Source organism: Tribolium castaneum, chromosome 4, assembly GCF_031307605.1.
Source record: "Tribolium castaneum strain GA2 chromosome 4, icTriCast1.1, whole genome shotgun sequence".
NCBI classification, from domain to species: domain Eukaryota; kingdom Metazoa; phylum Arthropoda; class Insecta; order Coleoptera; family Tenebrionidae; genus Tribolium; species Tribolium castaneum.
This window is the reverse complement of record NC_087397.1, coordinates 20820170-20845112: the sequence shown is the minus strand read 5'-3', so window position 1 is coordinate 20845112 and position 24943 is coordinate 20820170. Positions and strand designations below refer to the sequence as shown.

Sequence of the window (24943 nt, the reverse complement as noted above, 5' to 3'; positions counted from 1 at the left end):
AATTGTGATAAGTTCTAAGTGTTTGTTCTACATCAGTCCCAGCTTTTGAACACTTGCGTAAAATTTCACTAGTTTATAAGAAAGATACCAACTTTTGTTGCATCCTTTTGGCATGGGAATGATTACCAAAAACACAGTTTAAAAACCTGACACACCAAACGTTTATTTGAAACACAACGTTTCAACCACAAAGTGATGTTCGTCAGGTGAGAATATAAACAAAACTAATTCTTACAATGTCATGTCTTATACAGCGTTGGGAAATAAGTATGAAACCAAGCGTTTTGTGTCAAAACTCTGTGCCTTACGAAAAAATCAGTTAGTCCATCATCAAGTAATTTAAAAATGTGTTTATTTTTTACGACTAAAACTTTTCGAAATTCTTTTTATGTTTCGAATTATCAAATTTTTAAGACAATGCTCCAGAAATTACTTCTAATTCAATAATTTTGTATCTAAGGTAGTTGGTGCTTAAATTCACTTTCTTAAGATCTCTTTAAAATTTTTACAGATTATTGTTCAAAGTATTTTGCTTCGATGGCGCAAAGATGAAAAAGATTGACCATCTAGTTTAGGAGATATTGAATTTTAAAAATTGCATTTTTAACTTTATTTTACTTTACGGTAAATGGAAAATCGTTTTTTTTTACGTTTTTTAGTACAGACTGATCCAGAAATACTGAGTCTGTTGGCAACAGATTTGAAAATATGTTTGCTTATAATTTGCAACACTGCAACCGAATTTGATTTTTCTTGACAATTATTTAACGTACAACCCCACAAGAATGTTAAATTGTTTTTAATTGGAACAGACTCAGTATTTCTGGATCAGTGTGTATAACTAGCAAACCCTTCTTAAGATTTTCGTAAAAAACTAAATCGACATTCAGCAACATCCAATAAGTATTTTAAGAGAAAAAAATACTCGGGGTCATCGTTCAAATGGGAAGTACTATAACATAATTACCATAACTCAGATTCTGAGCACCCACACCATTTTGCTCGATTATGAACAAGGAATCAAAGTTAACTTATTTCATTTTCATGGAAACAACTCAAAAATAAATCAATTTGTGTAAATTTCGACCATATTGCCACTAAAGGTACTACTCATTTCGAAGTGAGCTTCTTCATTAATTAGATTGAATAGTAATTTGGAACAAAAACACCCATTCAACTTTTATTCGTTTTAGTCGTTATTGAATCCGAACTGAAGCGAGTATTGGCTGTACTATGACCATAAATTAGCATACAAACAGCCAATGCTAACTAAGTATCGAAAACATTTTGTAGTAATGTACAAAAGTTCGTTTTTTGTAAAAGCAATGAAAATTCTTCCCATACCTTAAAAATTCTTGGTGGTGAAATTAGTGATTAGATCCCATTGAAAGTAATAAATTAGATTAGCTATTTTTTTTTGAAGTGCATGAATACTTTATAACTGCTAATTTTGAGAAAAAATGCAACGTTGGCGTTTATATAGTTTTGAAATAGTTAATTGCAATAAATTTACCTACTCATTAAGTAAATTGAGTGCCACCCACTGTCAAAAGTGAATTCGAATTAGGCTAACTTGAACAACATATTTAATCTAAAAATTTCTGGCATTAACTGGAGATTGAAGAAACTACTGCAAGATCTATTTTGCCCAGTGATAGTTAAATATATAACAACAAAAGCATGGATAGACCGAGCAGAAAATTCGAAAAATCGAATCATATAATTTATTTCACCAATAAATACCAAAAAAGGGAGATTTGTCTCGATTATCTAAAATATTATTTTTACATTGTTTTAACTTATTACAAGATTCATAATTTTTTAATCTTCTATGATTATCAAATGACCAATGATAACTAAATAACGAAATGGAAAATTTTACCTAAACTTATCTAAATATCTGAAAACAAAACACGGAGAATTGCAATTTATTACTGGCTTCGGCATAGGTCGTACTATGGATTAAAATTTCACATGGTACCAGCACTAAATTTAACCAAAGAGTAAAGCACACCCCAAATTGGTTACACCAGATTTCCTTAAGATAAACATAGAAATGTCTGAAACTGGAATTTTGTTTACAACGATAAATGTGCTTTATTTTTAAGGAAAGATGAGTGAAAGATCAAGTCTGTGACTCCTCATTTGTTATATTCTAAACTGAAGATGAGCTCAAACTCTCATCTCTCATCTGATAAATTTGGTTAATATTAATTGAAGATTCAAGAAACAACTGCAAGGTCTATCTTTTCCATAGATAATAAAATAAATATCAACAAAAGCAAAAAGAGGACTTAGCAGAAATTAAAAAAAAATATGTGCTTTGAGTCATAATTGTACATTCCTTTTTTTAATAAAGACAAATTAGTTTACAAAACTAAGACACCAGAAAATACTATACAAAACTTTGTAAATACCAAAATACCTACATATCCACTTTTCTATTTGTTCCAGTTGTTAGAGGATTCAAAATAAAGCGAACATTGGTCGATCAATGGCTATGAACAAGCATAGAAACGACCAATGCTAACTATTTATCGAAAACATTTTGTACAAATGTATGTCTTTTAAAAAAAACAGAAAATCTTTGCAAACCTAAAAATGACTTGCTTGTGAATTGAAATCTCTTACTGGGCCCGCATGGGTCGTACTATGGCATAGAATTTTACATAGTACTACTCTGTGCCAACCCAGTACTAAATTTACCCAAAAAAATGTTCTGTAGTAGGTTTTATAACAGCAAAACATGAACATTGTTACGTAAATTACACCAAGGTCTTGACCAAACTTGAGTTTGATTATTCATTATTTAGTTCTATTGACTTTGATTAAAAGAAAAGAACCCAAATCGTTGCCTTTTTGATAAAGACGCAACGACAAATTAGCTTTATTTTCAAGGAAACTTTGACACAATGGTGTCGATCAATCGAGCGAAAGATCAAGTCTGTGACTCCTCATTTGTTAAATCATCAAATGAGGAATATCGCAGACTATCATCTTTCATCTGATAATTTTGGTTGATATTAATTGGAGATTCAAGAATCGAGTGCAGGGTCTACCCTACCCAGTGATACTTTAATATTCCGAATGAAACTTTTTTAATGTAGATAAATTAGTTTTGAAAACTAATTTACTAGTAAATATATAAAACTTTGTAGCTACAAGAATTCCTACCTATCCAATTTTCTATTCATTTCAGTAGCTAGAGGATTCGAAATAAAGCGAACATTGATCGATCTATGTGCATAAAGAAGCATAGAAACGACCAATGCTAACAATACATTAAAAATATCCTGTATAAATGTGCGTCTTTTGAGAAAGCATGAAAAACATACGCTGACCCAAAAATGACTTGTTAGTGAATTGAAATCTCTTACTGGGCCGACATGGGTCGTACTATGGAATAGAATTTTACATAGTACTACTCTGTGCCAACCCAGTACTAAATTTACTTAAAAAATAAAAACAGCAACGTTGGACTGAAAAACCTGTAAGACACTGTAAATTTTCATCTCTTGAATTAGGATTCGTTATTAAGCTGGCATAGGAAGTACGGCCGGGTGATTTGAAAATGTCATGCCAATAAACCCTAGCACTTGGGATCGGTAGGTACCCCAACAGCAACCATCGGTGGCAATAAACTATATTTAGTCGTAAACTTGAGGACACGAAATAATTTTAGTTTTCAACTTGAATACAATTGCTTAAAATAAGATTTCATTTGATGCTTTTAGTAAATTTCAAAATTATAATGTTTACGAAATCCGTAATCTATACAACTAATAATAAAGCTGATTCCAATTCCAATTATCCTCTAATTTAATTAAATGACATTTAATTCGTATTGAGAATAAAATTAATCAAAAATTGAAATTTACTGTTATTTGTTGATTCCAAGAGTTGACTCGAATACAACTGCTTAAAAGATTTAATGTTTCTAGTAAATTTAACCGTCGAAACCTTTAGCCGATGAAATCAATTTCAATAAAGATGTTATTTAATTCGCGTTGCTAAATAAATTTGTTTTTCCTATACTATTTAGCGAAAACTAATTGCATCCCTTTTTGTAGCAAAAATCCAAACACGATTACCGAAGTGTAAACAAATTTCTGATAAAAATTAGTAAATGAAAAACATAGTTTTGTTTTTAATTGGATACCATCTTTTCATTTAATATATTCCATTCAGATATTTGCGGTCCGAGTACCTATTGATCTAAAACCGGGGTTTATTGGCATCACATTTTCACCCTACTGTACTATTATCATGGTCCTTAATACTACACCATGCCAACTTAACAATACATTCCTGAATCGTTGCATTTTTGATAAATGCTCGAGGAACATTGGTCAAAATAATGTTGAACCAAAGACCAAGTCTGTGACTTTTCATTTGTTGAATATCACAAAATCTCATTCGATAATTTGTGATTACTATTGATTTGACTACTACTGCTGTGTCTATTTTGTCCACGGATAAATAGATAATTAAACAAACATCAAATAAAGCAATGATAGACCGGACAGAAATTTCAAAAATTAGTGTTGAAATGCAAATCGATGATAGACTAAAACATTGAAAGAATCAATCGAAGTCAATTTGCTTCACCTAAATAACTGTTATATTGCCATTCATGGTAGTATCAGTATCTACATTCTGAAGCTAGTCTTCTTAATTTAGATTAAATATCAGTTTTTATATAAATTATATATATTGTGACATAGAAACAATCAATGCTCACTAAATTTTAAAACATTTTATAAAAAAGCATAAATAATTTCGTTTCGTTTAGAAAGCACAAAAACTCTTCGCTTACTCTACTTGCTGGAATTGTAATTTATTACTGAGTTGGCATGGGTCGTACTATGGATTAAAATTTTTCATAGTACCACTTATGCTAACCTAGAAATAAATTCACTAAAATTTAGCTTAAAAGAAATACCATTGGATGTAAAAGCAGTTATACCTTGATTTTAAAGAGTATCTAAGTTCAAATGTAGCTTCATTTTTATGGATATCCAATCAGGTGTAATGAATCGTACATATGTCGGCATAATATAAACATTCTTTTCTGTAATAAATTCCAGAATAAGGCAACTAATGTAGATTTTGGTCATACTGCTTCTATTATTCGAATAATTCAGAATACGAAATTTTGCGGACACTGACTATGCTGTGGCCACTTATCACTAAATAACACAGAACAGTTAATGCTAACTAAATGTGGAAATCAATTTTTACACAAGACACAAATGTGCATGAAAATTCTTGCTTAAAAAAGATTACTGGTAAAGTGAAATCTACAATAATAATTTGTGAATTCGACAAAGTCTAGAATCGTTCCGATAAGTATGCAATGACAAGATGTTAATTGAACTAGTGTCGAAGATGGCTGAGAATTTTTACCGATATATCGATAACTATATCCTGTATATAGTTCCGTTAATTGCGACAAAATTAACGTCAAAAGTTTTCTATTAACATGCATCGAAAAAGACTTGGTAAGGGAACTACACTCTCTAAAAACATTTCTTTTTTGGTGAGTTTTTCTCAATATTTCTGAGACCATTACAGATAAAATTACAAAATTTGGTACAGTTATCTATTTTGACAAGCCTAATCGAATTCGAAGACCAAATGTACAAAATTTTAATCAGGGGCATCCCAAACTAGGGGAAGGGTAAGGTTAAAACTATTCTAACAATTTTTGCTTTAGTTTTTTAACTCTTTAGCAACAAAATCTTAAATTCAAATCTTTACTTACCGGTACCGATCCCGTGATTGATGATCGAAGAACTTCGCACTGATGCACTTGTTGCCTTCAGGAATCACGAACACATAATGGCCCTCAGGCAAAAATTGCCTGCTTATATTGGCTTACCCCCCAGGGATAATGGAGAGTGGGGCTGGGGTGAAAGTTCCTTTCTGCCTTGCAACAACAATTTTACAAAAAGTTTTGTTTTGTTCGTTTTACTATTTTTGTAGAAAATAAGTTAGAAAAGAATAATTGGAGAAAATATTCTCAGATTTCATAAATGGTAAGGCTGAGTTTGGAGAACTTCAAATGCCCATAACTCAATATTGTAAATGAAATGTCTCAATTAATTATATTTCACTAGATGAAAAAAAATGTTTTGCATCGACCTGTATTTTAGAATTCCCTATACCCATGTGTGATAATTTTCAAGTTGTTTAGGTTTCTTGATATTACGTAAGATTCCTTACTAGTTACAGCTCATTTTATAATAGGCTACTTTAAAGAAATATTTTTCATTGAATAATGGACAAATAATAATCAAAAACAGTTTTGTTAAATTAAATAAATTCATTAAATATAGGTATATAAAACAATTTTTTTATATTTTTCTCTCGTTTTAATGGCAATCTAATAAAAAAATTGCTAATAAATTTTTCAGTGTCAACATAATACTATAACTTAAAACCTATTAAAAATAAGTAGAGTTAATGTTAATGCAGATTCATGCAGAATTAAATTCTCTATCATTTTGTGAAATGAAAATTAAATTTTATTTGAAACAACTGAGTTATGATGAATGTTTGAAATTTTGCAAATTTGGGTTTTTTAACATTTGTTTTAGATAAACTTGGAAATACTAATAAAAGCTTTAAGTTTTCTCTTTCAACTGCCCAAAAAACGATTTTAAAGTCTTAAAAAATGAGTATGTTACTGATTTACTTAATTGAACATACAAATCCAAAAAATTTCAAAAAACTTCAGTTATTTAGTAAATCGCTAAACTTAGTTGAATAGTTGAAATAGCTTGCTATTCTTACTTCTTTTTATTTTTGTTTCTTTAGTTATTTAAACATCTTATTTCATCTCGTACAAAAAATAATATTGGGTGAAAAACAGATGTGACAATCAATTAGAATGAATGAAACCAAATTAAAATCTATTCCATTCAAATGACATGCTATACTTCAATATTCATCGCATATTTCATACATTTTTATAAGCAAAATAAATAAGAAAATGGATAAACATCGAAAATGTTATCTCAAAGTTCTCAAACTCCCTGGAGTGAAACCACAAACTCAACTTTCACTTAACCCCTAATTTTTAAGCGGATTACCGTTAAGTGAAATTTTTCAGTCACCTGCGCACCTCTTTTCAGTATTTATGAATTTCTAAGAACAGACATTGGGAGCATTTTACGAAATACACTGCCGTTCAAGAAAATTCGGACACTTTAATTTTTTAAAATTTGAAATACTTCATTTATTTTTTGTGTGAATTTTACTCAATTAATCAATTAGCTAGAGTCCTAACAAGCTTTAGAAGAAATTTTCATGATTACATTGTACTTTTTGGAGCTACACCAGCGTTAAACCGCTTTCTTGTACTTTGGGATCAGGACCATAATTTCAATTATCACATTGATTTTGATTTAAATTGTGTTTTGTTACTCAAAACTGCTTATCAGATAACAGTTTGACTCATTTGCGTAGGAAGCTACCAGAAATTTCTGTAAAAATTGTTCCTTTGAGCAATGATAGCCGAAGTGTTGAATATACTGTATAACAACATAATACCGCGAAGAAAGGTGCAGGACCTACACTCACAGTTTCCTATGCGCCATTCATTGTTGGAAGACATTGTTGTCTGATATTGGAACAAATTAAAATACGACGTTTTTTGTGCTCAGCCAATAGTTTCGACTTGATATCAATCTGGTTTGGGAATTTCTTGGCAAAAGAGTAGAACGTAGCAAACCCCTGTTGGAGACGTTAAATAACTTAAGAGTGACACTGGCGGAAGAATGTTCAAATTCCTCAAGAATAGATTACCACGCCCATCCAAAACAAGCCATATTGTTTAATAGATGTAATAAGAGCTTTTGGTTGTAACACCAAATGTAAAAATGTAAATGTAAAAATGAAATTTTGGAAGCCATGCCATTATAGTAATGTCAAAAAAAATTAACAAGCGATTAGATGCTATGATAGAGATGATACAAATTAAACCCAACTTTGTAAATATGTCTCCATTAAACTTTCGTTTTTAAGATGAAGAAAATGCTAGTATTGGACATAGATTTAATGAAAAATTTTCACAAAACACAAACCAAACTTATTCAAAATGATTACGGAAGAAGTGATCAGACAGAAGGCTTTCGAATTTAAATTTTGTCTCGTCCAATCATGTGTAAAAAAAAGTAAATTAATGAGAAGCCGTTATCAATTGCCTTATTTTTCGGTTTTGTGAATTCAAAAGTTTCAACAGATTCCACCTGTTACTTAAAAAATAGTTTTTGCAATTAATGCCTCTTAAATTAACAGAATATTTTAACGATTATTCAACCATAAAAATGTGAGGAGTTTTTTCTGTCCCGTCTGTCTTCAATTTGTATTTCTTTTACTTGTTCGTATTTTAAATTTTAAAAATATAGCTCTAATTTAAGTTGCAAACAATTTGATAGGTACTAAATTCATATAAAGAAAAATTCAGTTCTACTGATATTATTTGTAAAAACTGAAAATAAAGTCAAAAATGTTTGCAAAGTGTCCCTTGCGTTAAAACGAATTGGCTGTTTGATAGAAATCAAGAAATTAAAAAGATATTTGATCAGAAGCAAAGTTATCGCAGAGTGCGATGCTGACACATGGCTAGTTTTACTTGAACAACTGAATTTTAGTTTCCATCACAGGCAGCTTCGAATCCTTTACATTGTTTTAATTAAACTGTAAAGCAGTAGCAAAACAATCACTCGTGAATCACTTGTGAATCTGTTCACAAAAAATCACTTAGCCCAATTGTTACTAATTTTATGACATGAAGAATTATTTAGTAAAGGTTGGTATTCTGTGAACAGCTCTTGTTAATGTGGGTTATTAAAAATTTACAAATTTTAGAAATACCGAGAAAAATGCTGAGAAAAGATTAACCCAGGTATTTGTGAAAAATTTCACTTTTAGGTCTAATCCACCTAATTACGGATTAAGGAAAGGTTTAGTTTATGGTTTCACTTGAAGGTATGGGATTAAAATTCTGACATTACAATTTGTTCTTTATTTATTTGGTTTACGGGAATATATAAAAAACAGAGTGATTTTTAGAAAACGGACATGCTCTTAAATTTGTATTTATGGTTAGATTTCAAAAACAAATAATATGTAAATGGCTTTCAGTGTAGTATACGCTAATGCTTTGCAGTGTTGTTAGCCACAATACGAACAGAAAGACAGGTCATCCAAAATTACATTAATGACCAAAAATTAAGGATAAATTCCAAAGTTGAGTCTGACGTGGAGTAAAATCATAACAAACGAAGTTATGACGTAACAGGCATAATATTGGGACCAGATTCTGCCGGTCGTGGTCGAATTGGTTCCCGTTAATCTTTGTAATTATAATACTATAAAAGATGATAGTCGAATTGGTTTCCAAGTGAGGGTAGAATTGGCTCCCGCATGAGCAGGTAGATAGAAAGGATTAAGTCACAGATATGTTTACATTTTAGATTTAAAGCTAGCAGAAGTATTATAATAATTATTTTAGGGGACGAGTCGAATTGGTTCCCGGGGATGGTCGAATTGGTTCCCGTCGATCAGGTAGGCAGATAAACAGATTAAAGTATTATGATAACAGAAATAGCGTTTGTAAGTCTATGAACAAATTTACAAGTTCCAAAACGTTCAAAAACAAATCGTATTTTAACAATTTAAAGGGTGTGGCTAAATATTTCTTCGAGTATTCAAGTACTTCCAAAACGATGGAGAAGGCGCATAGAACTTAATGGGTACTATGTCGAAAAATGTTAAAATTATATTTGTAATTTGTCTCCATTTTGATGCTTTAATAGTATTAATAGACATATTAACGAACGCAACGTCATCATGTGAGATGTCTTAATAGTCATTACTTGACGAAACATTTTACGAAATTTACAGGAGAGCATTGGGCTTAAAAAATTACATTCTCCTTTTTTTAAATAATCAGTTAGCCATGAATAAATGAAAATTGTTGTTGGATTTTGTGCTAAGAAAATAATTATTTGAACATGTCTACCAGCTTTAAATCTAAAATATTAACATATATTTGGCTTAATTCTTTTTACCTACCTGCTCATACGGGAACCAATTCGACCATCACTTTTTACAGAATTATACTTATAGAGATTACTGGGAACCAATTCGACCACGACCTATTTTCTTGGGACGATATCCAACAACAAATTTCATTTATCTGTGGCTAACTGGTTATAAAAAAAGGAAAATGTTATTTTTTGCGCCTAAAGCTCTCTGTAAATTTCGTAAAATGTTCTGCAAATAAGCTCATTTTGCTCTGACCGTCCTCAGTTTACCTACTAATTTACGTTTGCCATTGCATTTCCTTTTACTCGATTACTTTGGACATTAATGATTCAATTCTCACAGATTCTAAGTGCTCTGAGAAAAAAGTTTGAAAGAATTTAGATATGTGTCAAGTATCAAACAAAAATTGTGGTTCTGGCTCTAGAGTTCTAGTTCTTGTTCGGTTGTACATCATTTGCTCTAAATTCTCCATCAATTTTAAATTCTGTGCACCCTTATACTATTAAAGCATCAAAATGGAGACAAATTACTAAAACAATTTTAACATTTTTCAACTTAGCGAGAAGATTCGGCTATTGATTTTACCTCGATATTCCGTTTTTGAATTTGTGAATTTATTCATACACTTAAAATGCCATTCCTGTTATCATAATACTTTAGTTCGTTTATCTGTCAGTGTCAAAATTCTAAGCCGAGGTGGACACCTGGCAGACATTTCAAAAAAATTGTGACAAAATAAGTATTGACTCTACATCAATCCCAGCTTTTCCGTAATATTTTACTCGTTTTATTTTTACTCGAATGATTAACAAAAGCGTAACATACCGAACTTTCATTTGAAACACAACGCGTTTCATCCACAAAGTGCTCTTCGTCAAGTGAGAATATAAACTAGACTAATTCTAGTCATGCCTTATACGGCGTTGAGCAAACGTAAGGAACCTAGCGTTTTGTGCCTAAACTATGTGCCTTACAGAAAAAAACAATTAATTCATCATCAAGTAATTTAAAAATGTGATTATTTTTAACATAATATTTTTTCGAAATTCCTATAATTAAAATTTTTTTTTCAAATGGCACCTCACCACAGTGATTTTTTTGGTAAGAGACTATGCTCCAGAAATTACTTCTAATTTAATAATATTGTATTTAAATCAGTAGTTGTCTGAAAATAAATTATTATAGTTGCATTTCGAACACGTTACGAAGGTTTTTCGAATTTGGCCGAAGTGGTTGTATCCATGGATCTTCATATTTGCGAAAAATTTGATGAAATGATAAATCAAATTACTCAAATAAAAACATTCATCAATACCACCCATTGACTTCCTACTCTGATGGACTGCGCATAAGTTAAAAATTTTGTTGTCAACATAGGTAGACAACACATCAAACTCAATGGTGACAAAACAAAATTTTTAGATGTGAGTTTGTTTTGTGCAGCCAGAGAAAAACGGTTTTTTTGGATCAGAATAAATTAACAGAAACAAATGTTAACTATTATTGTTTTTAACTGTTCATTAGATTTAAAGTTTAAACCTATTATATTGTGCAAATCAAGGTAAATCTTAAGAAAATCACTGGAGCTCATTTAAAAAGTGAAAAAAAATCCAAAAAAAACCTGGAAAAATCATGAAGAAATTAAAAACATTTCTTAAGGAAATCTGATGTAACAATATTTGAGGTATGCTGTACCTAAGTACTCTTCAAATTTTCCACTCTGTTATGGCAAAATCCTTAAAGTTTATTGTTAACGTATACCTAGCATGTTCCTAAATAGACAATCACATTCGTGAGACAAAGGTTGGAGTGCATGGGGACTCAAAACCTTTACACAGACGGGCTGGGAATTTCCAAAGCAAATCTCCTGTAGGAGCTCGCTGGGACTTTCCTTAATCTCTAATTAAGTGGATTTGACCTAAGAGTGAAATTTTTCTTTCTGTGAAACTTTTCACAGAGCATTTTTCTCGGTATTTTTGACATTTATAATTACCCACATTAACAAGAGTTTTTCACGGAATACCTACCCTTGCTAAATAATTCTCCATGTCATAAAATTACTAACAACTGGTCTAAGTGATTCTCTGTGAATTAAAGATTCACAGGTGATTTTTTTTCATTCTGTAAGAATCAATAAGTTAAAAAAATATTAAGAAAAATCCACCACGTCACGTCAAGTTTGAGAAGATAATAGAAAATTGTCGTGTACAATAGTACATGTGGGGTGCGAGGTCTAGGAGACACTGTATGCCTAATTACCTATACCGGGTACTCAAAAACCGGCGCACCAACTCACTGATGTGTGAGTAATGTAATGCTTAAATATAATCGTAAAAACTGTAAAAAATAATCTTTTGTATTAAAGTTATTAATACACCACAAATCGTGGAACCTAATGTAGATAATTTCTTAATTTTCTTAATTAAATTAAATTAAATAAAAAATTAAATTCTTAATTTTCCATTTTAGAGCGATATGAATTACTTTTTATACGATTATGACACTGACAATTGTTTTTAAAAAACTGGTAATAAAGGTTAGAATCTAATAAATTGCTTCAATTTAAATGACTAACTTCTCCCAAAAACTCTATTTTAGTCAAATACCTACAATAAAAATAAACCTAATTGGGAATTTTGAAAAAAGAACTTAGATTTGTGTAAAAGAAAAAACTACACCTATATCTATGTATTTGAAGCAATTTTAAACAACGCTTTTTGTGTTTTTTTTTGGCATATAGAAAATTAAACAAAAATTTCGTCATCGCACAATTTACCTAATTGTAGGTTGGTGAATGCTTTTAAAAGTAAAACTCCCTATAGTTAGCAAAAATTGAAACATTATTTTAGAAAATACTAGCTTTTTTCTTCATTTTGAAAACGATAGTTTAATGGAGACATATTTGCAAAGTTAGGTTTAATTTGTATCATCTCTATCAAAGCATCTAATCGCTTGTTAATTTTTTTTGATATTACTGTAATGGCTTCTAAAATTTCATTACCAGACTAACGAGAACCCAGCTTAAATTTATAAAGATTAAGAGGGTAAACAGGTAGGTAGTCTAATAGTCTATGATTGATTTGTAAATTTTAAAGTCTATGCAGGTAGTTTGTCGGAACGTGGAAAAACATGTTTTCTTATGAACTAGAAAGTATTTTTATGAAAGCGCCTAACAATATTTTTCTGATTTCAGTTATATTTTGATATTATGGAATTTTATTATAGAGCTTATAACCAAACATGGGAATCAACCGGAAAAAATCGCTAAGGGGAACAAGGTAATGTTAAAATTACAACAAAAACTTTAACATTAAAAATACTACATAAGAATTTAATTTTCAAAAAAATGTTACGTTTAAAAACATAAGTTATTTAACAACACAGTAATCCGTTTTCCAACATTCTGCAAGTAGGGTGACTAATACTTATTCAAAATTATGCACATAACGAGATGCAGACGTTATTTATTGTCTCTTGGAATTTTAGGCATTTTACCAAAAGATTTTTGATTACACAGGGAGGCCCAAAATGCGTGATGTCATAATGATCGGTACATTCTTTAATAGCATGCTGTTATTTTTTTCTGCTCATTAGTGCCCTTATAGCTACTTACATATTACTAAAAAAATTAAATACGTTACAAGACAATTTTTTAACAAATAACCTGGAATTTATTAGAATTTCTGTTAGGGTTGTAATAAGAAAAAATGTCTGTTTTTTAATGATATAAACAGAAGTTTACATTAAAATTGGCAAAATAAAGAGCTCTAAAATTTTAAAAGTTTAAAAAAACACTGTGTTTTTTATTAATTTTTAAACCGTTTTTTGTATTTACTTTTCAACAATAATCTGTAAACCTTTTCTGGAACACTCTGTATAATCTTAAATATTTTTCTACTAATTCTTGTTATCTTTCAAGGCGCTAACTAATTGTTTAAAATTATTTCGTAAAATGCTCCCAATGTCTGTTCTTAGGACTTACACAAATACTGAGAAGTTAACGCGCAGGTGACTGAAAAATTTCACTTAGCGCTAATCCGCTTAACAATTAGGGATTACGGGAAAGTGGTTAGTGGTTTCACTTCAAGAAGTTTGAGGATTTTGAAATAATATTTCCCACGTTTTATCCATTTTCTTATTTATTTTGTTTATAAAAATGTATAAAATAAGGGATGGATAATGAATTTGAGTGGGATAGATTTCAATTTGGTTTAATTCAATTTAATTGATTGTCACATCTGTTGTTTACCCAATATTATTTTTTATACGAGATGAAATAAGATGTTTAAATATTTAAAGAAACAAAAATAAAAACAAGTAATAATAGCAAGCTATTTTAAGTATTCAACTAAGTTCAGCTATTTTCTAAATAATTGGAGTTTTTTGAAATTTTTTGGATTCGCACCTTTCAGTTAAGAAAATCAGTAACATACCCATTTTTTTTAAATTTTAAAATCGTTTTTTGGACAGTTGAAAGAGAAAGCTTAAAGCTTTTTGTATCTCTTAATCTACCTAAAACAAATGTTAAGAAACACCAAATTTGCAGAATTTCAAACATCTATAACTCAGTTTTTTTCAACTAAAATTTAATTGTCATTTCTAATTCTGCATGAATCTGCAAAAACATTCCTCTACTCAGTTTTAATAGGTTTCAAGTTATAATATTTTGTTGACACTGAGAAATTAATCATATTTTGTTTAATAAGTTACCATTAAAACCGAAGAAAAATTTGTTTTATAAACGTAAATTCAATGAGTTTATTTAGTTTAACAAAACTGATTTTGATCATTACTTGTCCATTGTTCAATGAGAAATATTTCCTTAAAGTAGCATTTTTACGTATTTTTTGAGATAATTTCTAAAATTTTGTCCTTTTCTAACTTATTTTCTACAAAAATAGTAAAACATTACAAAACTTTTTGTTAATTTGTTGTTGCAAAGCAGAAAAGTAACTTTCACCCCAACCCCACTCTCCATTATCCCTGGGGGGTAAGCCAATATAAGCAGGCAATTTTGGCTTGAAGGCCGTTATGTGTCCGTGGTTGCTGAAGGCATCAGAACAAGTGCGAAGTTCTTCAAACTTCAATCATGGGAGCGGTAACGGTGAGTAAAGATTTGTATAATTTTTAGTTGTTTAGTTGATTTTTATTAACTCATATTACGAAGTTTTTGGTATTTTTTAATTCGTGCCCATTGTAAACATACGCGCAATCAAGTATGTAGGTGTGTTGTAATTTCTTAATTGTAGTTTTTAAATTTGAAAACACATAGGCCCATTTGTATGATTTAGTATAAACGTCACCAACCTGTATTATTAGATGAGAGCTCATTTTAGTTCTACAACAGAATAATTGTAGCAATATACCCAAAATCTATATTAGTAACCTTATTTTGGAATCCATTATTGAAAAAAAAAATATGATTTAATTTTATTACACAGGATTAAATATCCATAAAAATAAAGCTACATTTGATGAAGGTATATTAAATTTTATATCTAATAGTATTTTTTATAAGCTAAATTTTAGTAAATTTATTGCTGGGGTGGCATAAGTGGTACCGACTCAGTAAGAGTCGAAGAGTTTTTTTGCTTTCTAAACAAAACAAACATTTATGCCTCGGCTTTCGGAAGAGACGCTAAGCCGTTGGTCCCGGTCACTACTAGTGATCGTTCAGTCAGGTCAGACGCTGCAGATGCGACCTGAAAACTCTGGCATTAGCATCATAAGCATATTTATTTATAAAATGTTTTTGAGATTTAGTGAGCATTGAGTGTATCCATGATATTTTATTGTCATAGTACGGTTAACGTTTGCTTAATTTCGATTTCTGAGACAACTGAAAGGAAATAAAAATAGATTTTTTTTGTATTTTTTACAAAGGTATTAGAATCAAAACTAGTATTTAATCTAAATTTAGAAGAAACTAGCTTCAGAATGTAGATACTGATATTACCATGAATGGCAACATAACAGTTATTTAGGTGAAACAAATTGACTTTGATTCTTTCAACGTATTGGTCCTATCACCGATTTGCATTTCAACACTAATTTTTTGAAATTTCTGTCCGGTCTATCATTGTTTTGTTTGATGTTTGTTTAATTATCTATTTATCCGTAAACAAAATAGACACAGCAGTAGTAGTCAAATCAATAGTAATCACAAATTATCGGATGAGATTCTGTGATATTCAACAAATGAAAAGTCACAGACTTGGTCTTTGGTTCGCAATATTTTGACCAATGTTCCTTGAGCATTTATCGATAAGGCAACAATTCAGAAATCTATTCTTGAGTTGGCATTAAATGGTATTGAGGACCATGATAATCATAGTACTTTATATGCCAACTTAATAACGAATCCTAGTTCAAGATAATAAACTGTCTTAGAGATTCCAACCTTTTTATTATTTTTGAGTAAATTTAGTACTGGGTTGGCACAGAGTAGTACTGTGTAAAATTCTATTTCATAGTACGACCCATGCCGGCCTAGTAAGAAATTTCAATTCACCAGCAAGTCATTTTTAGGTTTGCGAAGATTTTCTGTCTTTTTCAAAAGACACATATTTGTATAAAATGTTTTCGATAAATAGTTAACATTGGTGGTTTCTATGCTTCTTTAGGGTCATAAACCGATAAACGGTGGCTTTATTTCGAATCCTCTAACTGGAACAAAATGGATATGTAGGTATTTTTGTATTTACAAAGTATTTACTAGTGTAATTACTAATTTGTGTATATTAAAAAAAGGAATGTACAATTATGCCTCGAGGTGCACTTTTTGCTTTTGTTTATTTTTATTTTACTATCACTGAGCACTTCATTTTAGAATTTATTAAGAGTCACAGACTTTCGCTCGATTGCTCGACACCACTTTGATCAACTTTCCTTAAAAATAATGTACATTTGTCGTTATTACTTATTAAAAAGGCAACCATTTGAAGGCTTTTCTTTCAGTCAATGTCAACATATACAAATATTGAATAATCAAACTTCAGTTCAAGGTATGACTGGTATTCTTTACGTAACAATCTTAAAGTTTTGCTGATTTAAAAAACCCACTTCAGAAAGAATTGTTTAAATCATCGAATGCAATTTTTTTCTAATTCACTATTGAGTTGGCATGAAGTACCACTGTATGGATCATCTTAATTATAGTACTTCCAATGCCAAATGATAGTATAGCCTTACCGATTTTACAGTCAGCAATGTTACTTAATAATTAGTAATAATTAGGTTAAAATGCATAGGAATAGGTCTACAATGAAAAATGTAAAAATAAGGAAACATTAAAAAATTCCAATTCTAGAAACTTTTTTCACCGATCGTCTAATTTTTGTCTAATTTAACTGGGCTATCTTGAGAAAATCTGATGTAAACAATTTGCCCTTTGGCTAAATTTAATTAAACTTAGTGCTGGATTGGCTTGATAGTACCATGTAAAATTTTAATTCATAGTACGATCTATGCCAGCCCAGTAATAAATTGCAATTCTCCGATAAAGTGTTTTGTTTTTAAATAGGATAAAATTTTCCATTATGTTATTTAGTTATCGTTGGTCGTTCTGTGCCATTTGATGATCATAGAAGATTAAAAAACTACAAATCTTGCAATAAATAAAAACGATGTAAAAATAATATTTTAGATAATCTGGTCAAATCGCCTTGTTCCAATTATTTATTGGTGAAATAATATCATTACAACTATTACAACTTCACTTTTACAATTATTTCACTTATTTTTAATCAATTAAAATATACCTTTTACACTATTACGAATGGCCCGAAAATAACGACTAACAAAATCACGACGAATGATGATTCGAATTTATAATAATAATTCCTGCAGGAGTTGCAAGGTTTTTGATGACCACGGTGTTGGAAAGCGCGTGTTGTCAATGGATCTTTATGAAAGGTTCTATGCTGATCCAGAGCACGTGTATGGTGATAACATTCCTGTCCAATAATAATTATTTCACCAAAAAAATTTTTTTAGGTAGGGGAAGAATTTTTATTGGTTTCACAAAAAAAACGAGCATTTGTGCATTACTACAAAATGTGTTCGATATTTGGTCATGGTGCAGTCAATGTTTGCTTCATTTCGGATTCATTAATGACTAAAACGAATAAAAGTCAAATGGGTGTTCTTGTTCCAAATTACTACTTAATCTAAATAATGAAGAAATAAGTAGTACCTTTAGTGGCAATATGTCCGGAATTTACACAAATTGCCTTATTTTGGAGTTGTCTCGGTGAAAATGAAATATGTTAACTTTGTTTGATTCCTTGCTCATAATTGAGCAAAATGGTGTGGGATAAGATCAGAAGCTACAATCACATTTCATCACAATTTTATCGATATTTCTACCCGGCTTATCTTTGCCTAAGTTGATTTTTCTTTAATTTGCACTGGGTAAGGTAGACCCTGCAGTCATTTCTTCAATGTTTATCGGATGAGAAGCAAAGTCTGTGTGGTGGAAATCTGGGTTACGGTAATTATGTGATAGTACTTCCTATGACAGTTTATTAATAAATTCAAATTTAAGAAAAATGATTTTACAGCAAACAATGTTCATTTTTAAGTTAAATTTGAATAAATTTAGTGCTGGGTTGGCATAAGGTGGTACCATGTAACATTTTAACCCATAGTACGGCCCATGCCGGCTCAGTAATAAATTACAATTCGCCTACAAGTGAAGAAAGAGAAGATATTTTATGTTTTCTAAAAAACGTGTACATTTGTGCCGTCATATAAAATGTATCGATATTTGTTAGCAACGAACGTTTATGGTCGTAGTGTTGTTAGTGTTTGGTATTCTTGTAAAGTTTTGTATAAGTGTTAGTAGTTGCTTAATAATGTAGTCAAATCCAAAACAAATGATGAAAATTTAAATACTCTTAGTAATCGTATAATAATTTACAGCCATTTTAAATTTTGTAAAGGAATTTTAGTTTCAGAATTCTCTAAACTATATGCATCTTTCCGGTGGAGTGCGAGATCTGGGAGACACTGTATGCCTAATTACCTATACCGGGTACTCAAAAACCGACGCACCAACTCACTAATGTGTGAGTAAAGTAATGCATAAATACAGCGTGCTCAAAAACTGGCGCACCAACTCAATAGTGTGTGGTAGAGAACTGGTTACATATAAAGGTAAAAATAGTAAAAAAAATTCTTTGAATTAAAGTTATCGATAAATAACGGATTTTAGATAAATGATATGTGGCAACGTTGTCTAATAGTCATGATCGCAATAGAATTTGAGCAACAATAAAAATAAATTATTTTTGAAAAGGTTTCCTAGGAAATAATTCCCAGTGTTGGCACATCTACATATTGTGATTTTTGGATGAATTTTAATTTTTTTAAATTAAAAAAACTGCTAAAATCTGATAGTGAATTTAAAAATAATTATTCATCGTTTTGTTACGGAATTATTACCTGGTATGAAACATAAAAACATAAAAAAATAATGAAAACTAAAGAAGTTAACACAATAAGTTTGTAGCTACAGATTTTTTAAAATATGACATTTGGAATTTTTTTAACATTTTTCCCGTAATCTGCACTTGCTTCTCAATAACATACCATTGAATTGGTGCGCCAGTTTTTGAGCATCCTGTATAAACGTAAAAATTGTAAAAAATAATCTTTTATATTAAAGTTATTAATACGCTTCAGTAGTAAACCAATCTTGCTTTCGTCAATTTTTGAGGTAATCTCGTCTTCTGGGTGATTTTTACAGTCCCTATATACAAATTGATTGTATTTTTTTTTTCAAAACTTTCAATACGTTTTGTGGGTTCGTCATATAACAGGAGCTCATCTCCACTTTTAAAACTCATCTTGAAACAATTAAACACTAGTCCACCAATGGCTTAGTCGTACGATGTATGTAGCTACATCAATGCATGATATAAATTTGTAGGCCTATGATATAGTAGACAATTTCTGGGGTGACAGAGTGCTTAAATCGAACATACGACGAATAGCCAGAACAATATAAGTCCATACAAATGCGCGGACGGCTAACAAAATGTTATAGACGTCCGTACATGTGGCCTTTATGTCAATTTAGTTCTGAATTGGCTTAGGGTAGTACCGTGTAAAATTATACTCTATAGTAGGATATATTCCAGCCAAATAATAGATTTCATTTTCGCAGCAAGGCTTCTTGTAGGTAAGCACTAAATTTTTATTGCTTTCTCAAAAAACCGCACTCTTGCTGTTGTGCCTTTGCAGATAATGTTTTCGAATTTTAGTGAGCATTAATTGTTTTTTTTTGCTATTTTCAAGATATAGCACGGTTACTGTATTCTTAATTACGAATTGTTTAACAATTAAAAGACAAGAAAAATAGCACCATTATATACATAAATCTGTGGATTTATTGTTGGTAAACAAGTAAAATTTTATTGAAAAGTTGAATAAATGTGGTCTACACTTGCATTCCATCACAATGTTTTCGAAATTTCTTCCCGGCCTATCTTTGTTTAGACTGATATTTGTTTAATTGTCACTGGACAAAGTGGATCTTACAGTCGTTTCTTCAGTCCACATCTTACAAAAATTGTCGAGGTCTATGATACTTTTCATTGTATAATTCACCAAATGAAGAGTCACTGACTTTGTCTTTCATTCGACAACATTTCGTTGTCCAACATTCTTTGAAAACCGTTCTTGTTTTTTAATTAATGTCAGTGCTAAAAAATTTTGAATAATCATTTCAATGTATTTTTATCGAAATTTCTGGCCCTGATCTATTTTTGCTTTATTTTGATGTTCGTTTAATGATTTTACGGGACAAAATAACAAAGTAGCCCTGCAGTACTTTGTTCAATCACCAATTAAGATCAATCACAAATTATCGGATGAGAGAACTGATGATAAGTTATCTGTAATATTTTTCATTTTATATTAAAACAAACTTCATAGGTTTGGTTTTCAGCTCAACTTCGACCAACTTTCCTTGAAAATAAAGCGCATTTGTCGTTGCATCCATAAGATAAAGGCAACGATTCAGGTGCTTTTATTTCAATCAAAGTTAATACTAGTAACTACTTACTAGTAGATTTTGAATAAAAAAATTTTAATTAGAGAAATGGTGTTCACTTTTATAACACTGTTAGTGTTTAATTAAATGTAGTGCTGGGTTGGCATAAAGTGGTACTATGTAAAATTCTACTCCTTAGTACGACCCATACCGGCCCAGTAATAGGTTTCAATTCACCAGCAAAAAAACACATATTTATGTTATCGTATAAATGTTTTCGTTATTTTGTTAGCATTGGCCGTTTCTGTGCTGGTTTATGGTGATAGTATGGTTAATGTTCGCTGCATTTCGAATTCTGTTTCAATACTACCCACCACTGCTCGACCACCCTCACAACAACTTCGACCAACTTTCCTTGAAAATAAAGCGCATTTGTCGTTGCATCCGTTACATAAAGGCAACGATTCTGGTGCTTTTATTTCAATCAAAGTTAATACTACCAGATTTGAATGAAAAAACTTTATTCCGAGAAATGGATTTAATTTTTATATCATTGTTAATGTTCGGTGCTCAAGTTATCTAAAGTAAACTTCATCAAGTTCAATAGTGAGTTAGCATGGGTGGTACTGTATGGATCATAGAAATTATAGTACTTTCTATGGCAACTTATTAATGAATCTTACAGCCTTCAATGTCAATTTTATGTTAAATTTAATTAAGTTTAGGTCTTGGTTCTCAAGCTAATTTATCTACAATAGTTCCTCTCGGAATTTAAAATTATGCCTCGAGATACATTCTTTTTCGAAATTGCTGCCAGGTCCACCTTTTGCTTTTGTTGATATTTATTTAACTATCACTGGGCAAGGTAGACCTTGGAGTTGTTTCTTAAATCTCCAATTAATATCAAAACTATCGGATGAGAGATGATAGTCTGCGATATTCTTCATTTTATAATTTAACAAATGAAGAACCTCAGACTTGGTCTTAGGCTCGATTGCTCGACACAACTTTAATCAACTTTCCTTGAACGATTTGAGTGTTTTTTTTTCGATCAATAGAACCAAGTATTGAATAATGAAACTTAAGTTCGGTCAATGTACGACAGGAATTTTTTACATAACAATGTTATTGTTTTTCTGTGATAAAACCTACTTCAGAAAGAATTGTTCAAATCGTCTAATACAGACGTTTCCGAATTCACTGTTGAGTTGGCATAGAGTAGTACTGTATGGAATATGATAATTATTGTACTTCCTATGACAGCTTACTAATGAATTCAAATTCAAGAAAATGATTTATATTTAAATACTTTTAGTATACGAGAGCAAGGTGAGAAATTCTTGACCAACCATAAACTTAATATTGTCAACAAAATTTTTATGCAGGAACAAGTCATCATGTGTCATAATAGAATCCCTCAAGATTTTTTTCTGAGCATTTTTTAAAGTAAAAGTGCATGTCTGTTTTGAACAACGGATAAAATGGGGAATTTCGCCTTCAGTAAATTCTTTGTTTTGGGGGGCTTATTGCCAACAGACATTTTTCGAAAGTTGGTGAAAGTTTATATAGAGTCAGCCTCTTTATATTCTAATGTAAAAAATGACCAGCTGAATTCGAACGTGGTGGCACATCTCTCAATGATGAGTTTTATGAAGGACGACTAAAAACACGGATGGAAACCTCAAAAAAATGCACAACTTGGTATTGGATTATCGGCGAATGAAACTGATTGAGATAACTAAGCTCATAGGAATATCTGAGAAAAGAGTGTAGTCTATTTTGCACTAAAAATTAGATACAAAAGAACTGTAAAATTGCAAAAGAGTGCCGCATGCGTCCAATACACCCGCCCACAAAGGCGCTGTGGTAATGGAAACATTGAGGGATTTAAAACATTAATTATAAGAACTATATTCATATTCGCCTGATTTGACTTCCCCAGACTTACAACAACCACAAATTTAAAAAATGTGGTTAGGAAAAATTATCACTCGAATGAGGAGCTGATTGTGACTGTAAACAAGTATTTTGCAGACCTACTAGAAAGCCACTTCAGGGATGGGATTAAAAACTAGAAACACATTTCACCAAGTCCGTTGAACTAAATTGAGATTATACAAAAAATAATTGCATATTTGAATCAAAAACCGAAGGCATTCGTTATTAGGCCGAGAATTTTTCATCTTGCCGATTTTACGATCAGCTATGTTACCCTAATTTTTAGGTTAAATTCGAGAGAGTTGTCAAAACGTCCATACAAAGAGAAAAAAAATTAACAGTTTCGCAGAATAAAAAAAACTATTTTCAACTATGGTGGTAAAGTATAGTACGGAGCTCGAGTTGTAAAGCAATTACTTACTCGTAGAATTATTCACTCCTTCATTAATCTTTACTCGTATGTGTCTAATTCCACCCAAAAGTAAATGCTATTTAGCAGTTAAGTATAATTACTAATTTAAAAAAAATGTATTAAACGCAACAACTGTTAATGGATAATTATTTAATGAATAATGGTTATGAATGTGGTCATTTGGATCATTAACAAGTTCTGCAATATTATTGAGTTCTATCATAGCAGTTGTTATCTTTTATTAATAGATTTACGGCACGGTTTCGTAAGATTTAACAACTTTTTCATAATAATAGTGACCTGATGACAACACTGGCATAAGCTTTACAAAAACCTTCTTGAACTTTTTTATTTAATAAATCTGATTCTAAACTTTTACAAAATAAACAATGACTGCAACTAACAATTCGTCCAGCTTTTCGAGACACAAATCCACTTACATATTAATAATTATTCAACCATATCAGCTACAAAATTATAATAGTTAATAATTTCCCAAACAACAAAATCATCGTTATTCTCAACAACTGGTGTACCTACTAAATATTATCAACAACTTTGAGGTGCACTGTCTCTAGTGCACTCGAAACTGATAAACGCTGATACTATTACCTTGGACTATGACTTTGCTTCTGATGGGGCAAATATTTCTGCGTGCAATATAAGCCTTTTGTAAGCCTTCCAATTTGGCGGCAGTAGGATGGTTACTAAACCCTCGCCTTGATTGCTTCACGGAAATAAACGTTTCATGTGGTCCTGCCTAAATGTTTTAGGTGAGAATGTAAAGTAAATATTTGTTGTTTTTAACAAAATTATTAAATAACTTCACAACACTACAGATATAGAAATTAGCAATTCCAAAAAACCCGTTTTTCTCTGGCTGCACAATACAAACTTACATCTAAAAATTTCATTTTGCCACCATTGAGTTTGATGTGTTGGCTACCTATATTGACAACAAAATCTTTATCTCAAGCGCAGTCCATCCTTCCACCATATATCATATAGACTGGGCAAGGTGAAATTTGTTTTGAAGCCAACATGTGCAGGTGGGGCAAGGGGAAATGAGGCTTGGTATTCGAATTTGACCCTTAGGTACCCCTTCTCTGATTGTGAATTTTGGGCTTAAATTTACTTGAGAATGGGTAAAATTTGGTTCTTACGTCGAAATATACAGGAGAAAGTATCCACAAGGGCTTATTCATCGGTAATGTCATCCGTAAGAACGAAACTACTCGTGTTAACCTAAATATGGAAATACACCAGTGGCGTCGTAACGTATTCTGATTTTCCGCTGTGATACTGAATATTTTTGAATATTATAATTCTGAGCGCATGTTTTAAGGTAGAATTAAAAGTATTTTAACTAAGGCATTTTTTTTAAACTCGTATACATAAATTATTTCTGAAACTTGCAATGTTTTTTTAATTGTTTGCCCCTTGACTACGAGCTGCCATTGAACAAGAAGTAAGCTTCCTCTTGCCCCTCACTCCTTTCGCCCTTACATGTTGGCTTCAAACAACCTGCCTACAAACTCGCT

General features: G+C 30.9%; 4 non-coding genes across 4 annotated transcripts; all 4 read left to right on the top strand.

Annotated features, from left to right (window-relative positions):
- Positions 1-16465: 16465 nt before the first annotated feature.
- On the top strand, positions 16466-16571 carry Mir3851n-1 (microRNA mir-3851n-1). Its single transcript, NR_161805.1, has one exon. It is a non-coding gene; the product is annotated as a microRNA mir-3851n-1 (primary transcript).
- A 5279-nt stretch (positions 16572-21850) lies between these two features.
- Mir3836c-1 (microRNA mir-3836c-1) lies at positions 21851-21942 on the top strand. The gene is given in 1 exon segment (NR_161804.1): positions 21851-21942. It is a non-coding gene; the product is annotated as a microRNA mir-3836c-1 (primary transcript).
- A 16-nt stretch (positions 21943-21958) lies between these two features.
- Mir11619d (microRNA mir-11619d) lies at positions 21959-22051 on the top strand. Its single transcript, NR_161864.1, has one exon. It is a non-coding gene; the product is annotated as a microRNA mir-11619d (primary transcript).
- Positions 22052-22240: 189 nt separating this feature from the next.
- Mir11617c (microRNA mir-11617c) lies at positions 22241-22335 on the top strand. The gene has a single exon (NR_161803.1). It is a non-coding gene; the product is annotated as a microRNA mir-11617c (primary transcript).
- The last annotated feature ends 2608 nt before the right edge of the window (positions 22336-24943 follow it).